This window comes from Lepidochelys kempii, chromosome 26 (genome assembly GCF_965140265.1).
Source record: "Lepidochelys kempii isolate rLepKem1 chromosome 26, rLepKem1.hap2, whole genome shotgun sequence".
In the NCBI taxonomy this organism is placed as follows: domain Eukaryota; kingdom Metazoa; phylum Chordata; order Testudines; family Cheloniidae; genus Lepidochelys; species Lepidochelys kempii.
In genome coordinates, this window is record NC_133281.1 from 1,818,107 (window position 1) to 1,840,825 (window position 22,719).

Here is a 22,719-nt window from a genome sequence, read left to right on the forward strand (position 1 = left end):
ACACAATGCACCAGACGGGTCGCGGAGAAACGTCCTTTCTGAGCCCTGGGCCAGTCCTGAACCCTGGAGCACGAGGTTCGATTGCTCTTAGCTAATGCACCATAAACCTCCTATCATCCAGCCCCTTTTAGACTCCAGGCACTGGACTCTCTGTCTTCCTGGGGCTCCCGTCATCTCCCTGAGCTACTTTACGTTTACCTGCCATCAGCTTGGCCCAGCGACCCCAGCCCCCTCCTGTGGGACCGGCAGGTCTCTGCTCTCCGCAGCGAACTTTGCTTCTGCTCTGGCCAGGCTCTCCAGTAGCTTCCTGGCAGAGACAAGCGTCCGCAGCTTCTTGCCAGCACATTACGCTCCATTGTGCAGCCCTGGCCTCGGGAAAACCCGCGACCTCCCCCGAATACCGGCAGCACCAGCAGCAGAGCAGACAGGCGGGCACTGCCAGGGGCCCATCAGGCTTCTGAGTCTCACGCATCCGCTTTCCAAACCGTGGGAGCCTAGCAGCAAGTGGCCCAAAGGGCTCCAGAACTTTTCTGCTCCTCGGGCCTGATCTAGAGCCCACTGAAGCCGCTGTGGGTTTTGGATCAGGCCCTTACCCCTTGCTGTAAGGCTTGTCTGGACGCTCTGCCAGCTGGTGGGAGGATGTTGTCCAGGGGACTCCCCTCCACATCAGTAACTTTAAAAGCCTCGGAGGCAGGATCGTGGAAATGGGGAGTGAGTGTCAGGCAGGGGCAAGATTTACAGACCAGGACTAGGATCTTGAATCTGAGGCAAGAAGGTGAATGTAACGTGGCTACCCCATGAAGAATCTGCATCCCTGAGTAGTTCCATCAGTCCCGCTCCCAGCCTCTCTCTCCAACGGCCTGGGGCTGCCCCTGCTGGCAGGCTGTTCTGCATACAAAACACACTGCACAGCGCAGTCCCTCCCGTATGGCAGTAGACCCAGGGACGTGATCCACTAGGTTCCTGTCTAACTTGGAGCCCGGAAAGCATCCCAAAGGCCCAGTAATATTGAAACCAATTCCTAGGCACAAAGGGTCACCTTCCCTCCTTGTCAGACTTCAGAGCTGTTCTCTGTTTGCTTTGTGTTGCTTTCATTTTAGGCCCTTAAAGGAGAATGACCTCCTTCCTGGTGTTTTTGCTTGGTTGTGGCTTTTCACCGTGAATATCAGAGGGTTGCTTGATAGAAGAAAGAAAGCCAGCTCTAGGTAGTGGGAGAGAAACCATAGCCCATGGGTAATGACACATAATTATAGTCTTTCTCCTGATGAAAGAAGCTGCCGTGGAACTCCTCAGTGACAGTGTGCAGAAAATGCTGTTATCAGATTATCTGCGTGGTGGAATCTCTGCAACGACAAGAAAGCAGAAAGTTGAGATCCTCTGGATTCCAGAGATAAACACCAGGTCCAGGGCCCCTCCTGAGTGGAACGGCAGCCAGCCCTGCTAATGCCAAGCCTCTGGGAATGTGGAGCCAAAGGGAGCGTGGCTGCAGGAGTGGGCAGGATTCTTGGAGTGTTAGGTGTCCCTTGGCTTCCTCGAGTGGAAGGGATTGCTCTGAGCAGCCCGGGTTTTTTTTTTCTCTTGGCAAGTTGCACAGTCCTAAAAGAATCTGACAGGTTTCAGAGTAGCAGCCATGTTAGCCTGTATCCACAAAAAGAAAAGGAGTACTTGTGGCACCTTAGAGAGGAACCAATTTATTTGAGCATAAGCTTTCGTGAGCTACTGCTCACTTCATTCAGTGGATGCATCCGATGAAGTGAGCTGCAAACCTGCTGCTCTTTAAAGACAAGGCCAAGAGGGACTCGGTTCTTAATGATATGGGAAGAAGCTTCCCCAAACTGGCTGAGCTGAGCAAACGGCAGATAAGAGCAGCCTAATATCACAAGGAGAAACAGATGTTCGGTCGGACCAACGACCCTGCCATCCCAGCCTGCTGCCAGCCTGGAACACGCTTTGTGCTGCCTTTCCCAGTGGAGAGTCCCCGAGCAAACCGAGCGCAGCCAACAAGCCCGGGTCAGAGCTGCATGTGATGGCAGCTGACCTGCACCTTCCGGGTGTGCCCAGGGAGGCTGGGACCTGCAGGGACTCTCTGCACAGCTCAGCTCTGCACTAGAGAGGAGGGCAGCTGCAGGCCTAATGGGCTGGGCTTGGCCTGGCGGCCACACTTGATCACTGCATCAATAGCTGTTAGGGAACTGGGATCTGGTCCCACCCTCCTGGGCCCTGCTTTCCTTGACAGCTCTGGGATAAGCGTTCGGGTCTGTTCCACAGCCCATGGAAGTCAATGGAAAGACTCCCCCTGGCTATGCTTCATCGCCTGAGAACTGGAAGCAGGCCTGAAACAGCGCTGTGTGCTTCTGCAGTGCTTGCTACATGCATCTCACCAGCCTGGCCAAGCTCTATCCCCCCAGCAACTGGTGACACCGAAGCACAAAGAGGGGAAAGTATGTGCCCAAGGTCACACAGCGAGTAGGTGGCAAAGCCAGCATTAGCTCTTCTGATTCCCACTTTGAACCCATGGGAATCCCATGGCTCCTGGTAGTGTCCCAAGACGCACCGGACAGCAGTTTGCTAAATTACCCGGCTCTCAGTGAGAGCTCTTAGCAACATCTCAAGTCCCAGTCAGCAGAGTTTGAACCACCCCTCAAGTAGCCTGAGAGCCCTGGAGCTGCTGTGCATGAACTTTGTTCCCTGTGCCCCCCAGCCAACCACTGAAAAGCTCTTATGCAAAGCCCCCCTCTACCTGTGTCCCCCCAAGGGTCATTTATTAATATAAGATGAGAGAAACGTCCCAGGACTGGAAAAGCAATGGGAGTTCAGATCCACGGGCCAGTCTATCCAACCTCGAAAATTCAGAGGGTGTTTAGTGTAAACGACTTTGGTCAGCTTCATCAGCTTATTCACCTGGCTCCCCAGGAGCAGTGTGGCAAGTTCCTTTCCATCTCCACTTTTATTAATGCCTGTTCTGTATGAGCAAGTCACGGTGTCGCGGGATACAGGAGAAGGCGGCTTTGCATAAAAGCTTCCGAGTTAATCAAAGTGGGAGCCTGTGTTTACGCGCTGCTCATTTCCAGAGCAAATGCAATCTATTTATAATCCAACGCATGGAGCCTTTTCCTACTTGTGCAGGGGGAGGATTGCATCTGAGACCAGGGAAACATCCAGGTTTTTTTTGCTCCTTATACCATCACATAATGCAAGAAAAGATCCTGGAGCCTGAACTTAGCTGGGGAGTCTGATCATGAGCAAGGCAGGGTAGAAGCCAGTTAATTCTCCTGCAGCTAGACTGGCTTCTCCTGGGGAGGAGTCACAGGATCAGCTGTGTGCTCCATTGAGGGGCTGGTGCCGGACTGCCCCTTAGAGCCTAGTGTACAGCTCTTCTTCCAATGCAGCCCCTCCCACACAGCAAACATCCTCCCCAGGTGAACGGCTCTTTCCATTTCAATCTCAGTAGTTCTCCCCCAGCCAGGGCAGGTCTCTCTCTCCCTCATGCATAGCAAAGTACAGTCAGCAGGAGGCAGCTCGGTGGCTTTCAGAGCAACTCAGCCGCAGAGCAGATGCCTCAAAGGAGACAGTCAGGGCAGCATCACTGCAGAGCCTGAACTGTGAGGTGAGGTACAGAGCAAGGATCTGTCTACAGGACAGACGCGACAGCCACCACGTAGCACAGTGACACATGGGGTTCTGTTTCTGGGATTATTCCACCCCCTCGAGTGGTGAGAGCTAGATTGATGGAGGAATTCTTCTGTCAACTTATACCCTATACCAAGGCTTAACTTCATCTCTCGGTGGGGAGACATAGCTAGGGCAACCTACGCTTTAGGTGTAGACCAGGCCTTCATGGGAATGGCATGGTGGACAGGAAAACTCGGGGTATAAAGAGAGGAGCAGGGGGAGGATCTGGACATGAAAGTGCAGGGTGTGGCAGTAGGAGGGAGCAAGTCTGGCTAGCCTTCTCTGCTCTTCTTTACAAAGCAGAGGAATCGCCAGCCTGGATCAGAGCCGAGGTCCCTCTAGCCCTGTATCTGGACTGTGACAGTGGCCAGAACCAGGCACCTCAGAGGAAGGTGTGAGAACCAGGCAGATGTGGGATAATCAGCTCCCCCGCAAGAAAGTGAAGTTTGTTTCCGAAGATATCCCAAACATTTCTTCAGCCTGCAGTGTGGCTCTGGGAGGCCTGCGTTTCCCCCAGCGGGCCTGCAGTTTCCCCAAGGTCAGCAGACAGCAGGTGCTGAGCGGGCCTGGCACAGCCCTTGCAGCAAAAGACCATTTTGCTGGCACTGGACAAAATCCAGTCCAGGTACCTACGTTCTGCTTCCTTGAGTTCCACCACTCATATTCTTCATTTCCTGTCCTAATGCACAGTTGTGTTCAACCCCAAAGCTGGCTGTGGTTTAGTGGTGAGTAAAGGGATCCCTGCGGAGAGAGAGGTGAATTCTGTGCTGAGCTACGTCCCTCCAACTCCACGGACTTCACTTCAGAGTCAGTGCAGAACTTGCTCCATAGCTATTTCCGATCCTACCTTCGCTCACGTATCTGGGCAGAGTTCCTCTGGGAGGTGTCCGCTGGCTCCCTTGACACCTTCGAGGGGCAGTGGGTGCTGTCCGGGGTTCTCTGCTCAGTGTCCCCATCAGGTTCCCTTTGCTTGACCTTGTGACCTTCACACCTGCCCTGTTACATTTTTGGTTGTCCCCCGTAATTATTTGAGTTCCGGGACTTTGTGGATCCTCCCATAAGGCTGGGGGAGGGTCCTTCAGCTTGTGCCTGCCCACTTCCCGGAAGCCCGTCGGACCAGCGTGAATGCCGAAGATCCTTTGGGTCCTTCTGAATGGGGGCAGACTCCTGCACATTCACAGTGCTCGGCGGGAGGGCAGACAGGCTCTTTGGTGAAGGAGCCACCTGCTTTTCCCTCACTAGCAGTGACAGGTGACAGTCTCCATTCGTGTGGCACTCACCGCCCCAAGACTTGGACAACAGACAGAGCTGTTAGTTGGGTTGGAATGTGCCGTGTCCTGCGGGGGGGTTGATTTAGCAGCCCCCGACAGTGGATTGATCAGAGACAGCTGGAGAGCGGCACCTGTCCAGATTCCGCTACGCGGACTCCTCTGGTGTAGTGCCTTACTCCGCTCTAAATTCGGTGGGACTCTGCGCAGAGCACGGTTCCCTGCATTCAAACAAGGGCCTCGAATCTGCCCTCATGCTAAGCCTCTGTGCATGCCCAGTGTCCGCGAGGTGCTTCCAGTGTCCGGCTGAGTGGAGCGTGAGTGCAGCTAATGAAAAGTGCTGGGTGTCTCTGCTGAGTACGTATGGAACATTACAGCCCCGCCAAGAGCAACTGGAACGGCATGACACTCAGGCATCAGGCTCGGCTTCCAGATGAGAGAGAGAAGGGGATGTCAAGCAAACAGAATTGATTCTCTTCTGCAAATCAATCAGAGGCCAGAAGTCAAATGTGCCTCATGCTGAAAATACACTGCAGTGAATGATTGTCCCCAAGGAGGCGTTCCGCAGAGCGCATTTCTAAGGGTGCACTGTTAACCTCGGAGCAAATTAAAGAGACTCTTTGTGGCCTGAGGGCTGGGGAGCTGAGACAAGTGTTCAGGCCCCTCAGAGCTGATTATCTGTTACAGTAAATTACAGTCAGGTTCATGGGAGAGCTGCCCGGCTCCTGGTGCTGGCTCTCGTTCCGAGGGCTGGAAGTTGCTGAGATGTTCACGCAGGTTGCATGGATCCCAGCAGGTCCTGGATGCCACACACCTCAGTCCTCGTGCAATCTCACTGTAAGGTTTGAGATACTTTACGTTAGAATTCTGGGAGAATAATCTGGAGGCAGAGCAATCAGGGAGTGACCAGCAATCCCACGTCCGACTGTTCTGCAAAGGCACCAGGTGTGTGCCTCTCACCCGGGAGACCCCACGGGGCTGGTTTGCAGAAGAGACTGGTGCCCATTTAGGCACCACCTTTAATAACCAGATTTTTGATAGCGCTCCATGTGATGGGTGAATGGCGGGTGCTGGGCGCTGCTGGAAAACTGGCCCTTACTTCATGCCGAAATGGGAGCCAAGCTCCTTTGAAAGTCTGCCCCAGGTGCCAGCTGCCAGCCACAGGGAGCAGCAGCAGGTCGCTTGTGTAAGGCTAATGTGTCTCTTCTGGGCACGGCCTCTCTTTGTCTATCTCCCTCCCTGACTGCCAGCTCCTCAGTCTGTTACCTGAGTAGGACACTGGCACAGCCTCCTCCGACGTCTCTGCCAACAACCCTCCATGACACGCTGAGGCCCCGTGGTAGCAGGGACGCATGTGTAGGCGGGTGGAGGGCGCTTACCCTGCCGTTGCCCGCACATGCTCTGGGGTCTCAGGAGGACTCTGGGACCACCACGCAAGGCTGCCAACCCAGTGCTTTTCACTGGCATGACAGTCACTAAAGAAGCCGAAGGAGGAGCCCGGCCATTCCCCAGGTGCTGGAGCCCCACTCAGAGGCGCTGTATATTCGGGGGAAGCTCCCAGTGAAGGTTATTCCCAAGCAGTCCCTGTTTTTATGTGATGGCTTCAACAGGCAGCCATTTCCATCTGCCTCCAGCATGGGCCTCCACCACCTTCCGAAGTCACCGAAGCCCCTGAGCCATCACTCAGGTAACACGGTGCAGTGGAGATTTCAGCTGAAAACTTGGGAGGCCAATTTAGCAGCAGGCCTGATGGCTTGTACCTGAATTCACTCACCGCCACAAGGGGCGCGGCTAGTGCTGCAACCTGGATCTTTCTTGCTGGTGCACTCTAAAGGCAGCACCAGAGGCTGTGGATAACTATGTAGGCCTGGGGTAGATTTCTAGTTGCAAGCACAGGGTAATGAAACCTAACTGTCCCTTGGAGCTGCTGTGCAGCTGTGAAACATTCAGGGGAATGCTTGTTTCTCCTGGTTTCTGCCTGGGGCAGGTGCTGGACAGACTCAAATGCAATGAGAAAGGCAGATCTGGATAGGAGCGAAAGTGGTGGTCCCAGGGAGCTCACCGGAAAGCCAGTTTGCATGAGATTTCCAAATGGCTCCACAGTCTTGAGATGCTGGAATTGTTCAGAGGAACACCCTGAACCACAGCGGCCTCCTGCCAGTGGCTGTCACCTCTGCTCAGAGGAGTACCGTTCTCTTTGTGAAATCAATGTAGAGTCTCACTGGGACTGATCCATGTCTACAACTCACCAGAGCAGGCAGGTCTCATCCCCATCCTTCCCTCGCAGGATCTGCCATTCAGATCAGAGCTTGGTGTCACCTTGTCACAACACATTATGCACGTGCTTGATCCGAGGTGCAGAGACTTCCACGGAATAAACAAAGTGGGCTGCGGGTCTGCCTTGCGCAATGGCCTCTGGAGAGCGTGGATCGCAGGGGTCACCAAAGCAGCTCCTCTTACCTGCCCTGCCTGCCCAGATGAGTCCCTTCACACCTAGTCACTGCCTTTATGGATCATGCACACCAAGCACTGCTCAGGAGGAGAAAACAGCAGGGTAACGCGTGGCTCCCCTCTAGGTCCCTCAGAGTACATTAACTGTTGGTCTGGCTGCAAACACCACAGTGTAACTGTCTGGCCCAATTGTTCTCTGCAGACAATAAAATACCACGTGATGTCTTAATGAGCTCCTTGGTATTTGACAATTGCAGGGTAGCTGGCCTCTCTCCTGTGGTGGGGGCATTTGCACCTCGGCTCCCTGCACTTCCTTCCACGTCTCCTTAACTAAGCGCTTTGAAGAGGTCCATTGCTCAGGATCTGGAATACACAATGAGCTGCCCACACCTCTCTGGCCACGTCCCCTTCCTGCCTCAGCCCAGCTCCCCACCGCCTTGAACAGCCTCATCCAGCTTGATCTGGCCGATGGTGCACCCTGAAATAACAGCAGCAGAGGGACAGAGAAGCTATGAAGGTGGGGGGAGGGAGAGAGATTTCCTTCGTGGAGCACAGTCTGAGATTTCAAAATTCAGGCTCATCCCAAGCTGGGATGAAAAGTTGCTATCTTGGAATTTTTCAGGAAACAAAATATTCCAAAGTATTTCATTTCAACCTTACCAAAAGGATAAGGGCGGAACACTTTGTTGGACTTGATCATTTTGACATTTATATTGTTATATTATATTATATTATCAAAATGAAATGAAGCATTTTGATAATTTCCCATGAAAATGTCAATGAAATTGCTACATGCCTGCAAAACGCTTCAGTTCCCTTGACACAGCATTTTCCGATGGAAACCTGCTCCACTGGAGAAGAAAAATTCCAACCAGCTCTCCATTGCTAGGCAGAGGGAGCGCCAAGCAAAGCCTCCGGGATTGATAGGGGCTTATTGAATACATGTGCTGGTGCAGGTAGCCAAGGGGAGGGGATGTCTAAGTTTTCCAGAGACACCTGACCCATCCCTACCCCCAGTGTCCATCAGAGCCCAGTAAGGAAAGATCATTGCTGCTACATCAGCACAGCGCGGGGGGCCCTGGTTCTGAGGGTGAAGGCCAAGCCTGTGGGATTTTGCATGGGGATGAGAGGAGGTTTTCCTCGCCAGAGGTGGTGGCGAGGGAGATTGGTCCCCTCTGGCTGGAGTCATGCCCAAGCTGCTGTTTCCTGTTTCCACTCAGTGATCGGGCGACTCAGGGTCCTGAGCCAGCCAGACTCCTGCCCTACATCCACATCCTGGAAGGCAATGTCTCCTCACTTCTGTGGCTTCTCTGGGCCGTGTGTGAGCCAGATGTGTCTCGGGATGAATCAGAAAGTGTTTGAGCCCCTGATCGCTTGTGGATCAGCCCAGACAAGTACTCACTCTGCAGAGAGGCGGATTCACCCCAGCTTAGAGACAGGGACCACACCCTGCTCTGGGTTACACTCTGGGGCGCTTCAAAGTCAGTGCTGTCATGCCACACTCACAGCAGTGTGACTGAGAACAGACTCAGGGCCAGGGATCCTTGCAAAGGCCCCCATGCTAACTGGGTATTGAATTCAAATCCACAGCTGTTGCTGATACATGCACTGCCTTTAGCTGGCTCTGGGCTGCTCACTGTGGTAGCAAAGAGATTTGGTTCATTGCTCAACCCTCAGATATTGTTATTGCCTAGTCACAAGCCTTGGATCTCAGTGTATGTTCTGTTCCTTCAGTGGTTTTTTCTCCTGTCCCCTCCGGTTTGGCTTCCAGGGTTTGGTATCATTGACAGGGCCCATTAAATCTGTTTCCTAGTCTCCCAGCTGCCAAAATGGCCAATCCTCTCAATGCTGGGTCTGTGGGTTAACCCACAATGAATCATGTGGGTACCCTGGTTGGGCTTCTCCATCTCTTCTTCCATGGGCAGCCAAAATGATGCCCTCGCTGCTCAGTGGAGATGGCATCTGATGGATCGGTTTCCCTTAATTATCAGCAGATAAACAGCTAAGTGGCTGCAGCTGGGGAATGTTGTTATGCTTTTGAGATGCAGCCAAGGGGGAAAAAATGGGTTTTGGTCGATGCTCAATACAGAGCAAATGTCGGTGTGAGGTTGTAGCTTTGGAAGCAACACACCAGCAGCACAAATCAGGAATCCAGAGCCTAGGTCTTGCCAATACAAAGGGTTTGCCCTGGCACAGCTACACCATGTGCCAGGCTGCCACTCCCTCCTGCTGCGTAATGTAGAATCATCGAATCCTAGAAGATCAGGGTTGGAAGGGACCTCAGGAGGTCATCTAGTTGAACCCCCTGCTCAAAGCAGGACCAATCCCCAACTAAATCATCCCAGCCAGCTTTGTCAAGCCTGACCTTAAAAAAACGTCAAGTGATGTTTAAAAATGTACCAGTGACATGATGTAAAACGCAGCGACATGATGTAAAACGCAGACATGCTGCTGCCTCAGACACCTGCTGGGTTCCCCTGGAAGCTTGGCAGAGTGAGAAGGAAACGCCCCGCTCCAGAAGAGTAGAGCATGCTTTCAAATGCAGCCACACCCAGTGCTCCAGGTACCTGCCCAGGGCCATGATGCCCCAAAACAGGCAAAGTGCCAGCACCAATTCCAAGAGGCAGCTGCAAGCTGGGAGTACCCCCTCCTGCAGCAGGCCTGCCCAGGAGCCCTGTGAGGTAGGGGTCAGTGCTGCTTGGAGGTGACTTGTCTGGAGAGAGCTGCTTTTCTTTCAAAGGCTTTACGTAACTCTGTCATGGCCCCTGCACTCGAACACCCAGGCAAGTGGCTGTGTCAGGGATCACAGCTGCAGAGTACTGCAGCCTCCTGTTCAGCACGTGGCTTTGGGTCCTGGAGATCCCAGAAGGGGCCACGTAGCCAGTGGGCTCCCAGTAGCACCCAAAGTGAAGATGAGTGCAGGAGTGCCTGGAGCTCGGCTACCCAGACCCCTCCGATTGCTCTATTGAGTTAGAGCAGAGAGGCAGCAGAGGGCTCTTTCTGGAAACCGCTGCCATTCGTTTCTAAATCATGCCCGGCAGCTAATGTTTTATTCTTGGTGTTGCTGACTATCAAATGTCACGTCTCCCGAGGGAAGCCAGTGGCTTGTGCGTCTCCTTGCCAGTCTCTGTTCCCCTTGGGGAGGAGGGGTTAGGGCTCTGCTCTCATTCATTGCTAGCTTAGGGACCCAGCATTCTTCTTTTAAAATGTGTTTGACTTGCTGTTGGTTTATACAAAATCCTGCCTTGCTCTAAACTCCCAGCTCTGCCAGGGAACTTGGCTCTGAAATCCGTTAACCTTGGAACAGCTTCACTCAGTCACATGCTAGTTACTCAGGGGTTCCAGCTCAAGGAGACACGGCAAATCACCAAGTTATAATGATACAGGGCACCTGGGGGGAGGGGGGGCGATCTCTGAGCACTTTACAAATGTCCATCAGCAAAGCTGGTGATGGAGAGACGTACGAGCCCCATTTTACAGATGGAGAAACTGAGGCACAGAGAGGTTATCTGACTTGGTCATAGTCACACAGTGAGTCAATGAGGAATCAGGACTGAAACAGGAATCCTGATGGCCAGCCTCCTGCTCTCAATATGAAACCAGATTCTGCCCCACACTGCTGAGATGTCCAGTAGTTATTGTCTCCCGTTCCCTACTTTTGTTTATTAGTTTTATGTGCACACAGAGAGAGTCACGTGTGTATTCAGATACAGATACTTTTGTACTATGCCAGACAGTGCACACGCCGCCACACATATGCACACACACAGGGACAAATATGCACACAAACACTTGCACATGGACTTTCTCACACACTCACACTGGAGGGCTGCAGAGCGTCCTTGCCTTTCTTTCCCTGGCTGCCAGGAGCTTGCAATTCCCCAAGCTGGCCAGATGTCTCTGGACAGCTCCACACCCTGATGTGCTCTGGCCTTTTCAGGGAGGGCAGAAGCTGACAACGTCTTTGTCAGTCAGAGCTTTCAGGGGCAGCTCTTTGTCCTTCAGCTTTTATTCCCTGACACCCCCACTCCAAACCTAAACGAGAGTCACTGGCTTTTGTTTTTTAAATTCTGAATTAGGGACTGAAGAGAGCCTCTTTGAGGGGGCTGCAGATCTTTAACTAGGCAACTTAAGATCAGGAAAAAACTGCTCTATTGTCCTGCAATTCTCATCCTCACCCAGCTACAGACTGAATCTTTTATGGTTCTCCACTTCCAGAGCTGTGGGTTCCTAATATAAGGAAGCTGGGAACAAGGAGGAGCTGTACTGGGCTGGCTAGTGCAGGCTTAGGGTAGGAAATCTTCCAGCCCGGGGCTATCTCACTCTGTGTCTCACATAGCACTGAGTACGTTGGTGAGGTAATAATAATCAATTAGTCTGATTAATTTAATAAATGACATGATTAATAATGAGTAGGCAGTTAATTAATTTAATAATTATTGCTAGGTGCTGTATGCACCCACACAATATAAATATGGTCCCTGCCCTGAGGAGTATGCAATCAGAGGCCTCAATCCTGCAAAGATTTACCCACTTGCTGAAACTTCACCCGCTGTGCGTCGCCCCATAGCCATTGACAGAGTAGTCACAGTGCACACAGTTAAATCTGGCATGGATCCAGACCTACATTATTGTTAGTTACTGTTATTATTTAGTGAGTGCTCCAAAATGTGCTGGATGCTTTACAGAAGATAGAGTAAGACAAGGACCTAGCTCAAAATATACCAGTCAGCATCCTCCACCTGCAGAGAACCCTGCAAGATGCCTCGACGTCAGTGTTGCCAACCCTGAGCATTCTAAACTAACGAGTCAGGTGCCAATGATCATGAGATTGAAATTACGAGAATTTTACAAAATAATATGTTACATTATTTTTATTTACCTCTCGACTTCACATTTTCAGGCTTTTCTCTGCAATCAGGAGGGTTCGAAAGTTACTCTGAAAAAGAGAAGAAAGCTGTGATTCTCATGGAACCACCTATTCCAGAAGCCAGTGCTTTAACGAAATCCTTCGTGCTCTGATGTAGGGGTGGAGAGTTCTGCTTATGGGGGTTCTGACCCCCGTGTAGTTATGGGAAGACAAACCCCTTCAAGTTCACAGGTAGAGGCTGAACCCCTCTCAGGATTTCCTTGCTGTAATCTCTACACTGGCTAAAATAAATTTGTTAGTCTCTCAGGTGCACAAGTCCTCCTTTTCTTTTTGCAAATACAGACTAATACGGCTGCTACTCTGAAACCTAGCAAACATACAGATCATCTGCCCCCACCCTGTCAGTCCCCTCCTTCCTTACGACTTATTCATTGTGCTCACAAGCAACCCTACAATAACAAACCAGTGTGCCCATGTGCAATGGAGGACAGAGGCAGGAGTGGGGGAGTGGCAGAGTAGTCCACTAAGGCGTTCATTTCCAAGATCCCCAGGGAACAATTTCAAGGGAGGGAGACACTAATTTTGAAATACAAAGAATAACTTTTCCTAGAGCCCATTTTACTCTGCAAAACAAAGGACAAAATATACTAGCTGTGTGTGTCTGTGTGAGTGTGCATGTTTGTGCTTGTGTGTATGAGTGTGTTTGCCCATGCATACTGGGTGAGGTTTAGCATCATTTCAGCCCTGATCTTCAGAATCTTTCACACTGTATAATGGAAAAATGATTGCAGACAGGCAGCCACCCAGGAGTGGGGAAGAGGGGCAGGCCTTTGTCTGTAAAGCCCATTCCCAGATGGGCTCCAAAACTCCATTGTTCCTTCTGCCAGCAAAACAAAACCCTGCAAAGTGCCAGCCTCTCTCTTTCTCTGCCTCTTTTCTCCTTTCAAGGCAGCTCCATAGTGTCCCTCCCTCCTCCTGACAGGCCAAAGGAATGTCTCTTCAGGCACCTCCCTGCCACTTTCCTAAGCAGCCCTATTAGCCAGCAAGTTCCTGATAACCCAGCACAGCAGTTCCTGCCTGCCGCAGCCCCACACAGCCAGGATGGAGAGGACACTTTCAGGGCAGCCCCAGAGAAGGGAGCCAAGGGATTCATCATAAGCAGATTCAGCATTCTGGAGACTTCAACTGGGATGAAAGCAGCTCTGAAAGCAGCTCTTCCTCCCCCCTATGTGCGAAGAGTAGGGAAGCTGACAAGGGTTTCTCTGAAGTCACCCTGAGTGCACTAACATTGCACTGCGTTGAAGGCGCTAGTTACCTTGGGCAAGGGGATTCACAGTGCCTCATGGGCATATGCTCTGCATTATTCGTCAGGACCCCTTCGACCTGGGCTCCCCCCTACAAGGCCTCCTTCCTCACTGTATGTGATTTGTGATATGTGATATTGTGATATGACAGGTAGCACCTCTTCCCTCTCTGCCGAGGCAAACGGCTCCTGGACAATCGAACAGGCTTCTCTAGGGGGCCTGACACACTGGAATTGGTTGATCTTTAGCCTCCCAAATGGAAACAAGGCCCTGACTTCACCAGTTTCATCATGTCTCTTGAGGTCTGTGCAGCTAGGCAGTTAATTTCCCTTCTCGCATCGAGGAGTGAGTATGGGGCACAGGAAGGGCTATCCTGGATCAGAGCCATGATCCATCTTTGGTGTAGTAGCTACCAAAGCAAACCACCTTCCCATCTCATCTAACCTTCTGCACCTGAGCCGATCCTGCATCAAACCCTGACAATTACTTCACCCAAAGCCCAGTGGACCCAATGGAAAGATTCCAGCAGACCCCATCTGACTTTGAATCAGGCCCAAAGGCTTCCATTTCCCAAAGCACCCACATGATTTGGGAGCCTAAGTCCCATTTTCAAAACTGACTTAGACACCTAGGGACACATTTTCAAAGGCACTTAAGGATGCAGAGAGGCGCCAAGTGGGATTTTCAAAAACACCCAGGTGCCCAACTCACACTGATTTCAATGGGAAGCACCAGTGCAAACATGAGGAATTTTAGTTTTATTTTATTTTATTGGCAGAGGGTCTGTGAAGATCTGTATCAACCCCACAAATCTCTGCCATGTCAGAGGCTGCGGGCATAGGCGCCAACTCCATGGGTGCTCTGGGGCTGGGCCCAGCCCAGCGTCTCCTGCCCACAGCAGGACAGGCATGGGCAGCAGCCTCCACCAACACAACTCAACCTAGCCCTGGGGCCAGAGGGGAGCTTAGACTCCAAGCCTGCTCACTCCCAGCAGAGGCTGCCAACAAGGGCCAGGACTGAGTGACGTCCACGTGTTCCCCGGGTAGGGTGACCAGACAGCCAGTGTGAAAAGCAGGACAGGTGGGGGTGATGGACACCTATATAAGACAAAGCCCCGAATATCAGGGCTGTCCCTATAAAATCGGGACATCTGTTCCCCTGTCCCTGGGGAGGCCAGCTCACTTCACCCCCAGGCCAGCAGATGGTAACAGCTCTATCTATCTCCTGCTTTTGAGCCTGGGATGCTGGGTGAGGGACTCCATCCTGCCTGGTGCCAGCACTGGGGGCAAACCCCTGGCCTGGAGCTGCCCAGGAGGGGCGGATTCTTGTTCCCATTGTCAGCAGGTTCCAAAAGTCTTTAACTGAACCCCCCAAATTTCCTTGTCATCCCCCCCCCAGGCTGCTGCCTCGTTAATCCAGCCAGGCAGAAAACCGTCTCCTTCCAGGGAAACAATAGCAACAGAAAGAAAAGGAGTACTTGTGGCACCTTAGAGACTAACCAATTTATTAGAGCATAAGCTTTCGTGAGCTACAGCTCACTTCATCAGATGCATATCGTGGAAACTGCAGCAGACTTTATATATACACAGAGAATATGAACCAATACCTGCCCTGCTCTACTCTCTCCCCGTCACAGGGAGCTGTTAAGGCTGAAATGCAGGCAGAGCCATGCCAGGGCTGACATTATTAGGGACAGGACAAAAGCTCAGCAGGACCATTGACTTGGCAGGCCACTGGGGCTGCTGCTGCAAAAAGACAACAGTAAAATACAAGAACCCCCTGCCTGGGACAATGGGCGTCCTTGGCACCCCCACGACTGGGGTCCTGCCCACCCACTCTCCAGAGCAGGCCTCCCTGCTGAGGTGGCTGAGTCTTGGGGACCTGGAGGAGCGCTCCCCGGTAGCCTGGTCTATAGATTATGAATAAAAATCCCCAGTTATCACTTTGAGGGTTGACAGGTTCTTCTCCCAAGATCAGGCCCAGTATTGATAAAATTATTCTCGAGTTGGGAACCCCGATGTGCACAGGTGCAACACTCACCCTATAGGAATTCTTTTATATTGACAAATAAATCATTTATTAACGCATTTAGCAAAGTCATGCACACTCTCACTCAGTAAGGTGGATAGAGATAATACCGAACGTACATCTGAACATCCACACGCACACCATCCCTTACAGAACAACCTGAAATGTTAGCCATCATCTTCCTAATCACCATCACCCTCCTCATCTTCACCAGTGGCCATCATTCTGGCCCCTCCCAAGGGCTACATCTCTCTCCAACTGCCCCGGGTTGGGATGCCACTTTTATAATATGTTATGCTGATGTTACCATGTCTAATGCATATTTAATAGGAGTTTCTCCCCTCTTCCTTATTTGTATTTCCTCCCCTTACCAATGTTAAGGTGTCCTTCTATAGGTTAGTGTCTTTATGATTTTAACTCATGATCATATATGCTAATTCATTGCCATGGCGCTCTTGCAGTCGGATAATGCGTCCCAAACCTTCCAGAAGCTGGTGTTAGTTCATGTTCTGTGCTTGGCTGATGTCCTTATGGACAAAATTCCACCCTACACTTGACTTCTCCTAAGTTATCTATGCCAAGTTCATAGACCTCAAGCCTCATGCTAACTGCTGAAGCCAATGTTTTACAGGACACAGGCCTGTAGGTTCCTTGCATTACTGCTGAATACAGTAAAGCAGGATAGAATGGAAAGCAATGACTATAACACAGGTAAGCTGGCCCACTGGTCTACACCCTGCACTCCAGCTCCGGCGTGCTGAGCTCTTTGACTACTTGCACTGAGCTTATGGCCCTAGTCACCAGTCTAGCGAGGAGGGCATTTGAACACAGCTGCCATGCCAGAACCGATGAGGTATTTAATTCCTAGGGATCTGGGGGGCAGAGGCTGGGGGAGGAAGGATGTTGGCTGTAAGAGTACGTCTACACTGCAAGAAAACACCCTGGCTGGCCTGTGTCAGCTGACGCTGTGGGGCTCAAATTGCAGCCTAGCTGTTCTGAAACCCTGGGAGAGGGAGGGTCTCAGAACCCCGGGCTCCAGCCCAAGCCCAAATGTCTACACTGCTGTTCTTAGCCCCGCAGCCCCAGTCAACTGACCCAGGCTCTGAGACTCCATGCCACGGGGTTTTTATTGCAGAGTGGACTTACCCTAACTTACCCAAACTCTTCCATCCGTTAGGGTCTGGCAGTCCTATGCTGCAGAACCAAACTGCAGGAGGCCCCTGGGCCTTCACTCTCCTCCCTTCTTGTTGCAAAGAGCTCTCGTTTTCCCTGCTTGGCTAGCCGTCTCCCTGCTCTAATATATTTTCTTCCTTCAGTGCTGCTGCTTTGGCGGCTAACCTGGGCTGCATTCTTCACAATTATCTGCCTTAAAAGAATTCATCGGGAGCCAAATAGAAACAGACAAAATGAGGATAACAAAATGCAGCTTGGAAACCAAAACAAAAAACAAATCCCTCCTGCTCACCAGCCTGTTTATAACCAGGCTCACTGCCTGGGTGCGTATTTCACTGAGATCAGAGAGGAACCGTGAGCTGAGATGCAGCATGGAGCTCTCCGAAAGGCAGCAAGCTGGAGAGACCGAATCACAACTACACTGGGATCAGGAGGGGGACCTGAGTCAGAGCTCCCTCACCATAACCCGTTCATGCAGTCACCGAATTTAAAGCCAAAAGGGACCATTGTGATCATCTAATCTGACCTCCTGCAGAACACTGGGCAGAGAACCTCGCCCAGTGATCCCTGTGTCCAGCCCCTATCTTGTGACTAAGCTAGGGCATATTTTTCATAAACTATTCCCTGCACAATTCCCTAATTGATGCGATCAGCTGCAACACTCCACATGGATAGGAGAGTCTTGGGAGGACTGTTACCTTCTCTCCACTCCAGGCATCAACCAATATTTATTGATCACCCCTGGAAAAACCTATTAAATAGCGATTGGCATCAAAAGTAAGCAGTTGCCGGAGCTGGCAATGGGCTGCTCTCGTTCCAAAGATGGACACCTAGCATTTGGTTCAGATATAGTTGTGGTGATTGATGCCTCTAATTCAGCCTGTCTTGTTCCACTTCATAACTTAATCATTTGCACATTGTCTCTTCCAGCTCTTCCACAGTGAGCCAGGAGATGTCTTCATTCTGGCCTATACTGCACTGGAGTCTCGTCCAGGACTACCTCACTGTTTAGGCTCCGTGAATCTAAATCAAACCTCCTTGCGCAGTCTACATTATCCTAGGTGAACCTTGCCTGGGGACAGCTCTCTCTCTCTTTAGAAGCTGCTTAGTGGGGGATTACTGGGCCTAAGAATTCTGAAGCCAAGTAGGGTTTTCGGCAGATTAATTTGCATGACAATAGACCCCGCATGCTACTCCAGCTACAGCTACCTCTTAGCAGAGCTGGTGTCTGAGGCCTCCGGAAAAGCCAAAGGCTGGACTGTTGCCTGAGCCTGCAGACATTTTCCCAAGTGCTTTACAGCTTAGAACTTTCACCATGTTTCTCCTCTAGACCTCACCGAAGTGTTGACATGAGACAGATGGGGTGAATGGTTTCAGCTGTCAGTTGTTTTTTGGACTGTTCAGTGGTTTGTGGCACAGATTATTTGGGGCTGACAATCCTTTCCAAGCCCATCAGAGTGGAAGATACAGGCTTGATTTTCAGAAAGAGCCATGGGTGCTCATCACTTCCACAAGCCACATATGCATAAGGGGAATAAATGTTACCTATCTGTGCAATAACGAAGAAAGACATTTGCCTATAGCTTTTGATGGAAACAAAGATGCCAAGAGAGCAAACCTCAGATAGTTTGTTCAAATCACCAGAACCCCCAGATAATAGCAGTTTGGTATATTTTTGTCTATCAGGAGCAAAAGGCAGAAAAATCTGAATAGATGGCATGAGGCAACTCTTGCAAATCAAAGCAAATTCTGAAACTTGAGGATTTAGGTCTTGATCTTGTGGTCAGATCCATGTAGAACACTCAGGTCATAAGGGTCTGACCACACAAACATAATGACAGGATCCTGGTTTTAGGTGGTACATCATAAAACCATACTAAGATGTTTGTGAGCTGGAAGTATCAAACATAGGAAAGAGGAATGCTGCTAGCCCATTTCTCCCAGAAAAGACAGAGGGGCGTGATTTTAATTCAGAGGGTCTTTCTACTGGAAAACAAACTAGTCACAATAAAATCAGATTTTCCCCTCACCTTTGCCTCTGAATTCTCTCTCTTTTTGTTATTGTTTGTTACTTAACTCCAGAAATCTTTAGGCAGTTTGCATGAATTAACAAATAGTGGGGAAGCGAGCGTGTGTGTTGGAGGGGGAAGACAATATCACCAACCCTGACTGTTCAAAAATCGTGAGTCAAGCCCTAAATAATCATACATTGTCTTTAAAATCCTGAGATTTCAAAAGTAAAATCAGCAATGCTGGGTTCTGTGGTTTTGCCAGCTGGTTTCCCTGAGCCTTTATCTCACACTCAGTTCAGGTTTGCTCTGCAACCGCCAGGGCTAGAAATTTACCTAAAAGAGAAATAAGTCAATCAATCTGAGATTCTCACTTGATCTTGGCAGCTGGGGCTTTAAGAATCACACCAAATATAAGGAGATTATCATGCGGCAAGAGTTGGCAACACTGATTTCTGACGAGTTCTGCTCTTCTGACATGTTGCATGTCTGTTGCTTGGTTATTTTATTTGTTGTATGTCCGGCAGCCCTGTGCCTGTCAGCGCACATTGGCTGAGCCTTGGCTCGTCCATAAAGCTCATTGCAGGATCGGGGCCTTAGATTGTAAGCGCTTCAGGGCAAAAACCGGCTCCTGTTACTACATATCTATCACAATGGGGTCCCGGATCCTGATCTCGGGGACTCTGAGCGCTACCATAACACACATAAATAATCGGGCTATGAAACACCCCCCCCCCCCCACAATAAACTGCACTGTTTGGAATCAGCCGATAGAAACCACGCAGGTTTATTTGGAAGGGAACACGCAAATAAAATGTAAACCCGAGAGGTGGCCAAAGGCCCAGCTCTGCTGGGGGAGGAGGGACGTTCCCCAGCCGCCTGCGCCCCACAGCCAAGATTTTGCCATGAGCTCCGTGCGGAAGGAGGAGCCGCATTTCGGGGGCTCGGAGCTCAGATCCAAATACCGAGGGGTTTGTTCGCCCATCCAGCGGCCCCGCACGCACTTGGAAGAGCCTCCCGGGCAAAGTCCCGAGCCCTTGCCGCTCCTGTCTATCCCGAGAAGCCGGAGCCTGAGATTCCTTCTCCCGCCGGAGGCAGGGACGCTTCCCGACCCAGGACAGGCTAGCCCGGGGCAGTCAGCCCAGCAGGCTGCTGGCGGCGGAGAGGAGGGCGGCATGGGAACACGGAGAAGGGCCGGGGCGGGAGGGCCTGAGCGAAGCGAGGAGGAGGAGCTGGGAAGCAGGGGGGTGTGGAGGACGGAGGAGGGGCTGGCGGAGAGGGAGGGACTCAGCCCTGCTCTGCAGCGCGCAGTGGGGGACTGGGCACCGGGCAGCAGCCGGAGGAGGGAGGCGCGTCGCTCCGGAGCGCACGGAGGGAACCCGGGGAGCGCAGCGCAGCGCAGCGCATCCACCGCAGCTCGTCCGGGCACCTGGGCTTCCAGCCCCCGGGATCGGCGGAGTCTAGGGGCGTCGCGGCCACTTGTGTCTTCCCCGGGGGCCGAGCCCCTTCCCGGATCTACAGCGCACGGGGGCCCCCTTGGTGAGATGGAGCCGGGGCTGTGAGCTGGGGCGGCTCGGGAGGTCTGCGCGCCTCCAGCCCCGGCCAGGGCTCTGCGCCTATTGTTCCCAGCAGCCGGCGCCGCTGGGGGATTGTGTCCCCGCGGCAGCTCCGGGGGCACCGAGCGGGACCGGCCCCGCCTGGAGCGGCCGCAACCCCCCACTGGACCCCGCGGACTGTGCCCAGCCGGACCGGTGAGTAGCTGCTGGAGGGGGCGTCCCACGCGGCTTCCCACCCGCCCCCCATGCCCGGGAGGCGCCATCACAGCTGCGGGCAAACTTTCCCCAAACTTTGGGACTCGCTCCTGGGGGGAGGGGGCGTGGGCGGACGGGGGGCGGGCGCCTCTGGGGTCTAGCCCCGTGGGGGCGGGGCTGCTGAGCGAGACCGGAGTGGGTCGGAGGGGGCGCCCCGCTCAGGGCTGGGGGCCTGGCCGTGAAACGCTGCGGAGAGCGCCCAGGGCTCTACCCCGGCCCGCCCTGCTCCCCGCGGGAGGGTCAGTGTCCGCCGTGGGGCGGTGATGGAGCCTGGATGCACCCACTGCTTCCAGTCCCCGCGCCAGCCTGGGGCATGGGGCCCCGGGAGGGAGCCGCCAGACCTTGCTCAGCCGTGGCTGGGGCAAAGCCGCGGGGGCTGGTTCCGGCCCCGTCCCGGCCTGCGGTGCCAGGTGCCCGGGGAGCAGGGCGCTGGGAGCCCGCAGCAGCCTCCGGCTCTGTGCTCGGCAGAGTTCGCAGCGCCCCTGGCACGGGCCCGATCCTGGGGGCAGCCCAGCCCCGAGCAAACTTACCGGTGCGCGCGGGCGCCTGCAGGATCGGGGCCTGCGACTGCTTCTCCCCCAGCGGTGCCCCGGCCGCAGGGAGCCCCGACGTGGATGTGTCCGGGTAGCATCCACCGGGAGGAGTTGGGGGCACTTCTTGGTGCTGTGTCTGGCCCAGCCTGGCAACCAGACCTCCCCAAAGGAGGGCAAACTGCTTAGTCCCATGGGCAGAGCGAACCCGGGGGACCCGCGCTCCTTTATAGAACAGGAGAGCCCCTGTGCTGGGGGAACATAAGAGCGGCCATACTAGGGCAGGCCAAGGGTCCATCTAGCTCGGGATCCTGTCTGCCAGCAGTGGCTGGGGGCAGGCGCTTCGGAGGGGATGAACAGAACAGGGCGATTTATCGCCTGATCCGCCCCCTGCCATCCAGTCCCAGCTTCTGGCAGTCAGAGGTGAAGGACACCTTGAGCAGGGGGCTGAATTCTCCATTTCTGCAGCAGGGCTTTAGAGGCAGCCCTGTGCTGGAGTTTGCAGGGAGGGATTTATTTCTCTCTAGGCCACGGGGAAAGGTGGCTTCAGAGTTCTTGTAGGGCAGGCGCCACCGGGGTCAGGCCACTGCCTGGTTTTCGAGGAGCCCTGGAGAGCCTGTGACTGGAAATGAAGAGGGGGAAGTTGTTTCTTGACCTTGTGTAAACTCTCTGGATAGTTGGCACCTGGTAAATGTTTCTCATATTGATTATTGCGAGCTTAATGGCAGGCATGCCGCTGCCGGGCTAGTTCAGCGATCCCAGGCAAGCGGCTAAGGAATTCCTGTCTGAATTGAACAAAACCCAGCAGCAGCCTCCTGAGATGGTGTGGGCAGATTCAGAGCATTGAACCCGGCGTTCTCCTAGACCTTCACTGGATGGGCTGCTGCTCCCCACATGCTCCCCGAAGGAGCGTGCATTGTGTCACTGCCCTGCAGTCCTGCTTTGCTTTTTTCCATTCTCCCATTATAACCGAGCGAGTGAGGCCAGTTTTAGGGGTTCGGCTTGATGCGAGATTCTTGGGATTTATGGAACTGTTTTCTCCCTGGGACCTTAAGAGCGTTGCCTTAACACATAAAATAAGGCCTGCCTTTTAAAAGAGGAGGGTTTTCTGAGCCAAAAAGGCTTCTTAAGGTACAAAGTTTAGTGCGGGAGGAAAATCTCTTCTGCACTGAAAATATTCCCTCTGGTTTCAAGCCTGTTGATTTTGTCTCTGTAATGGAATAGCACTTTCTCTAGATATGGTCATTAAGCTAAATGTTTCCTTACTCTTCCTTAGCAGATGTACTCTGCATAGTTGAATGTCTGAGGAAAGTTTTTAATACCTGGCACACCTAGACAATTTAGCCAAAAGTTTCTCCAGCCTTGCTTTACTATTCTATATTTAGGGCTGATATAAAGCATCCCCATAAAACACTGCTGTGTAGTTTTCCAGTAGTCCTGCTAATCAGTGGCACCCCAGCGATATCCCTCCTATCTGAATAATTTTTGCAGGCATGCAGTGTGCTAATGCCCTGTAATGCAGATGCCCGCCTGGGCTTCTCATGCCTACTAATGTCTTATTTACACAGTTCTCCTTGCTAAAACGGAAGTTTGTTGGAGCCTG

General features: G+C 52.5%; 1 protein-coding gene and 1 long non-coding RNA gene across 11 annotated transcripts in view; one reads left to right on the forward strand and one right to left on the reverse strand.

Moving 5' to 3' along the window:
- Positions 1–548: 548 nt before the first annotated feature.
- Positions 549–21,546, reverse strand: LOC140903657 (uncharacterized). Its single transcript, XR_012156321.1, has 3 exons — positions 21,117–21,546; positions 12,274–12,330; positions 549–1,343 (listed from the first exon to the last, which is right to left on the reverse strand). It is a non-coding gene; the product is annotated as an uncharacterized lncRNA (long non-coding RNA).
- FGFR1 (fibroblast growth factor receptor 1) overlaps positions 20,078–22,719 on the forward strand; it is an 86,183-nt gene continuing 83,541 nt past the window's right edge. For 5 of the 10 annotated variants that reach the window (XR_012156318.1, XM_073325282.1, XM_073325279.1 and 2 more), the window contains exon 1: positions 20,079–20,526. The gene's annotated coding sequence lies outside the window, so the exon portion shown is untranslated. Of the gene's footprint in view, positions 20,527–21,780; positions 21,804–22,719 lie in introns of those variants that run through there. The other 5 variants (XM_073325275.1, XM_073325277.1, XM_073325283.1 and 2 more) reach the window with 2 other exon arrangements.